At 39.9% G+C, this 5,844-nt stretch overlaps 1 long non-coding RNA gene across 1 annotated transcript; it reads right to left on the reverse strand.

Annotated features, from left to right (window-relative positions):
* Positions 1 to 205: 205 nt before the first annotated feature.
* On the reverse strand, positions 206 to 2,251 carry LOC121275882. Its single transcript, XR_005942586.1, has 3 exons — positions 2,139 to 2,251; positions 797 to 865; positions 206 to 300 (listed from the first exon to the last, which is right to left on the reverse strand). It is a non-coding gene; the product is annotated as an uncharacterized LOC121275882 (long non-coding RNA).
* Between the last annotated feature and the right edge of the window lie 3,593 nt (positions 2,252 to 5,844).

Here is a 5,844-nt window from a genome sequence, read left to right on the forward strand (position 1 = left end):
TAAGGCGTAAATGGTTAAGTTGTGAGGAAAGATTGCATAAACTTGGCTTTTTTCCCCTCGGGGAGGAATCATTTTTATACGTTTACATTAATCCATCACAGGGTTTCTTGAAAGTTGATGTTTGAAGAGAACAAGAAAGACAATGACTAAAATAAGTGGACCAACACCAAGGTTTGTTACTGTGGAATGCCATCATTTAATGGGTATAACATGGCTGGTGGTACAGAAACCTTATAGGGCAACAACTTATTTGCAAATTATCCACAGGCCCATCTCACAAAAGGTTGATCATCACTGAACCTGGAAAACATGAGAAGACAGACACGTCAACTACATGGGTCAAGAGTTAACTGCACCCTCTTCCCACCAATATAAATCACAGGAGACACAGAATACCACAGCTGTTTTTGGGAACTCAAAATGTTTCCAATGTTGTGCAGTGATTTCAATCAGTTGTGTGGAGACATAATATCTTTAAATCACAATATGCACATTAGGCTGGGCTCATTTAACTGAGAGGAGCAGGTATCAATTTACTGATGGCATCATTCTGCCATTCACCATTTTACTATCACTAGTCAAATCTTGGTTAAATCCTTTGATCCACAACCTTGGTTGGATTATTGGGACAACCTTCTTGTGCCATTGTCATTTTATGCCACTCCTCTCAGAAGTTCATCCCATGGGAAATCTTAATTCCAGTGGTACTTTTCATGCTGTTCACAGTTTAACAATAAGATAATCAGTAGTAAGAAGTTACTTGTTAAACATTTTTTCAGGTAAAAACATCATTTACCTGTTCTACTGAAGGCTGTAGAGTAAAAACACGTTTTTCATCATGAATTCTGTCTCTTTTCCTCCGATACTGGAAAACAGGTTACGATTTCAAGATAAGATGTTTTTTTTTAAAATAGTGCGAGGGTAATGCTGCAAGGTGACCTTGCGTCCTTGCTCTTTCACTTTCTTTACTGTGCTGGAATATGTACAATGCTGTCATCCTCTGGATCCTCATTTCCTTGATCTATGAGTGCAGAGCATGGCTTGATTGTATAGGTAATGCATGAATCACAGTTGGATAGAATACAATTCCAAGTTTATGTAATAGTTTTCACTATTTATTTTCTTTATACAGAGAGTTGTAGGGATATGCAATTCGACTGTTAGTGGTTCGGACAGGCACTGCATCAACTTTCAAGATCATATTGGATGGGTGGATGAATGGAAAAAGTTTGAAGGGAACTGGGTTTAGGATGGGTGAATACGATCAGAATTAATTGCTTGCAGAGGATAAAGGCTGACATGGACTGGTTGGGTTCAATGGCCTGTTTCCATAATGTAACTTTTAAGTATTGCTTCTATTATTGAATCATAGTTATAAGAAAACACAAGTTGTAACAGTCACAACATTTCTGCATGCAGGAGAGTATTGGTAGTACAAGGAGCACAACATTTGTAACTATGCCATTTTGGAATAACAGTATAATACTGTCATGGAGTGGGAGGTATCAAGTGCAATGTCAAAATGTTTTAGAGTATAATCCATCTAAAAACAGTGTGAACCAGCAGTTTGCTTATTTTAGCTAGTTATAGATCTAAATAATTATTCCTGCTATCTATGTATGCTGTCAGCCACGACACATATGACAATAACATATTCCCAAAGTTTGAATATAAGTTTATACTTGTTTTATAAAGATTATGATGGATTGGAATGTTCTTTGACTTATGATTCACCTATACTGCTGAATGGTTCAAATGGAAATGTCTTCAGATTGAATATTGTGGCTGCTGAGATTTTTGTCCAAAATCAATGAGATTATGGAGTCATTTTTTATGAAGTGTTTGCAACCCAAGGTCATTGAAATAATATGAATACTTAATTGTCACTCTTTAAACAAGCGATTGAAACGAATCAAGGAAGAATAGTCTATTAAAATGTGATCAACGAATAAGGCTTTGGTAAAATACTAATGTTCTTTTATAAATCGTCTTGGCTAACGCGACACTTCCTGCTCAGAACCATTCATGTCTCAGTGCACAACTCTGTACTGTAGCCCTAAGAGTTGTGATCGTGGAGAAGACCGTTAACTTTATGTTAATTCTGACCGTCAAACAGGTAAGAGATTAGATGTACTAACCACCAGAGGCCGGTGTTGCCCCTGGAAATGGGCAGGTTCCATCTGGAGAGGTGTTGGAATCACAAGGGGCGTTGCCACCAGTGCTTGACCTTGATCGATCTCCTGGTCCTGATGGTTGGTTGCTGTTCCCATCGGATTTGTCGTTATTGTCCATAATCCTCCTCCTCCCCTGTTCACTCTTTACTGAGCTGCCTGCACCAGGTGTAAACTCAACTTTTCCCCAGCTCACGTCAAGCACAGAGCTTTATGACGCGCTCTGAAATCCAGTGTGATGCAATAATATAAGGTCTCTCCAGTCATCGCCTTCAGTTTTTTATCATTAATGAAACAGCTACAGTGAAAGTAACAGAACCGTGCCTGTGTTTGAATCATTTTTAAATATTTCAAACAAGATTCTCCACTTCTGTGCTGCCTGGCCAGGGAATTCCGCCGCATTAAATAAAGAGCAATGGAAGGGCAGAAGCGGAAATCCCAATCAATAAAGCTTTACACTTGCCACTAAGATAATTGAAGATATGCCTTGCGGCATTTTTAAGCACTATGTTAAACATGTAGGCATCAAACTTGGCCTTCCCGTTTAATGTTTGTGTAAAATCATTTTGGGCTTCCCATTGACTATTGATTGGGGAACTGGAGTTAGACTTATCGGAACATAGGAGCAGAAGTAGGCTATTAGGTCCCTTGAGCCTGCTCTGCCATTGAACTAGATCAGGGCTGATCTTTGAACTCAACATCTTCCTGCACTATCCCCCATATCTCTTGATATCATTTTCTAGAAATCTATTGACCTCTGCTTTGAACATACTCAATGACTGAGCCTCCAGAGGCCTCGGGGATAGAATTCCAAAGATTCACCACCCTATGTGTAGGGGTGGTGGTGTGTGTGTGTCAGCTTCACCTCTGACTTCTGAGCCGTTCAAATTGCTCCCACTCCCTGGGTTCTAGGCCTTGGACAACTGGTTTTGGTGCCAGAAAAAAACTGAGTTTAATGAAGTCACAAATGAATTTATAACATTAGGATTACACTGAGATTATAAGACCTACAAAGTACACTTAGTTAAGAATGGGAACACACGGCATAACGAGGGAAAATCATGCTACCAATCCCCTTACCCTTGTCCCACCCCCAAAACCTAACTAAATTGAACTAGGAGAGGTCAGGGATCATGCTCACCAACAGGGTTCCTTGACAGTTTGAAATCCAGCCAGGTAAGCGGGTTGCAGTTTTGGGGAACGCTCTTTGTGTCCTCTGGGTCCTGCCGTCCCCACGTGGTCCTGGTCTGTGGAATCTACGAAGGTTCTTCAGTTGGGTGGAAGGTGCGGTTGTGGGTGGTCGATCTTCATGGAGGGCTGCGGTTGTGGCCTTGTCTTCGGTTGAGCCTGCTACCCCGTGCCCCTCGCTGTGATGTTGCCTGCTGGCCTGCAAACCTCCAGATCTCCTTCCTCTGCTTGGCTCAATTACCTGCTTAAACTCTGCTTCAACCGTTCCCAAATGTTCACTGCCCAAAAAAAAACTGCCACTTCAGATCTCCTGGCCCAGTTGTACTATTTTTTTTTTTAATTTCTTATCTCAATCCAAATCAAGGTTAGTTCTTTGTTTGATTTTGGTAGGCTTCCCCAGGTGATTGTTGTCTCATTTTTAATGGGCTTACATGATGTTTATCATTGTCTTCTTGCCCCCGTAACTAGTCTTGAACTGAAAGCCATTGTATATGTGGAGTATTGATGGGTTCACATAATTGCATTGATTGTTGTCTTCCTGCCCCCGTAACTAGTCTTGAACTGAAACCCATTGTATATGTGTAGTATTGATAGGTTTGCATTAATGTATTGATTGTTGTCTTCCTGCCTTAGTAGTTAGTAGCGATTATTTATGCAAGATTTTGATGGACTTTAGTTTCGTGTCTTTCTCTGGGTTGATTGTTTTAAAGGGAAGAATGTGTATTCTGTCTCCTCTCATTGTCTGGTTTCAGGTAAAAGTCCAAAAGTCATATCCTTGTTGATGATATGGAAAATGTGGGAATTTTGAGAACCCTTCATATGACTGAAGAAATTCCTCCTCATTTCAGTTCTAAATAGTCTGCCCCTTATTCTGAGACTGTGCCTTCTAGATCCCAAACCACTGCCCCCCCTGCCAGCCAGGGATAACATCCTGCATCCACCCTGTCAAGCCCTGTAAGAATTTTGTACACTTCAATGAGATCACCTCTTATTCTTCTAAACTCTAGAGAACACAGGCCCAGCCTCCTCAATCTTTCCTCATAGGACAATCCTGTCATCCCAGGGATGAGTCTAGTGAACCTTCGTTGCACTCCCTCTATCTGCCACATTTTTGCCCACTCACATAGTCTGTCTAAGCCTCTTTGCAGCCACCTCACAACTCACATTCCCACATAGTTTTGAGTCATTAGCAAACTTGGAAATATTACATTTTGTCCTCACATCTAAATCATTGATATAGATTACAAATAGGTGGGGCCCAAGCACTGAGCCTTGCAGTACTCCACTAGTCATAGCCTGCCAAACTGAGAAGGATCTGTTTTCTGTCCATTAACCAATCCTCAGTCCATGCCAATATATTTCCCCCAATCCCACGATTCTGTGATTCTAATTTTGCTTACTAACCTCCTGTGTGAGACCTTATTGAAAGCCTTCTGAAAATTTAAATACATCCACTGGCTCTCCTTTGTCTATCTCACTGGTAAAACACTCACAAAACTCCAACAGGTTTGTCAAACGTGATTTCTCTTTCATAAGTCCCAATCTCACCATTATTTTCTAAATTCCCAGTTATTATGTTCTTTAGAATAGATTCAAGCATTTTCCTCACTAGTGATGTCAGGCCAACAGGTCTGTAGTTCCCTGTATTCTCTCTCCCTATTTTCTTGAAAGATGATCATTAATGCATCCACTATCTCTATATCCATGTCTTCCAACATTCTGGGATGTAGATCATCAGATCTAGGGAATTTATTAACTTCCAGTCCCATTAATTTCTTCAACACTATTTTTTTTACTAATACTAATTTTTTTCAAATCCTCAATCTCAGTTTCTTGGCTCCCCAATATTTCAGGGAGGTTTTTTGTATCTTACTCTGTGAAGACAGACACAAAGTTTTTTTTTAGTTTCTCTGTCATTTCTTTATTTGCCATTATGAATTCTCCATTCTCTAGCTGTAATGGATCCACATTTGTCTATACTAGTCATTTTTTCCCACATACCTATGGAAGTTTTTACAGTCCTTTTTTATGTTGCTTGCTAGTTTATAGAATTTCATATTCTATTTTCTCTTTCTTTATCAATTTCTTGTGTCATGTATCTAAGACCTCACACTATATGTATATGTCAAAATGACTACTTCCTAAAACTTTAAAAACTAGACAAAGACTTTAAAAAGGCTAAAGTTTACATTTGCCTGTAACCTTGAACAAAAAGAACTTTCTGGGAATATCTAACAAGCTGACACCTCATCATAACTAAGGAGACACTAACGACCCCATGGCTGCAGAGTTCAAATTCAAAGAGAATTTTACATAGGCCACCTACGTTTCCTAAGCTCAGCCTGGCCAATAGAGACTACCAGACTGCTAGGACAAAGGACCCTGCACCTTTCCTTTCAAATTCTTAATGGCTTAACATTAACAATCTCAAGAATGCAGACAAAGTCAAAACCGAAGTGGATAGATGGAAGTCATGTGACATGAC

The sequence above is a fragment of the Carcharodon carcharias genome, chromosome 3 (assembly GCF_017639515.1).
Source record: "Carcharodon carcharias isolate sCarCar2 chromosome 3, sCarCar2.pri, whole genome shotgun sequence".
In the NCBI taxonomy this organism is placed as follows: Eukaryota; Metazoa; Chordata; class Chondrichthyes; order Lamniformes; family Lamnidae; genus Carcharodon; species Carcharodon carcharias.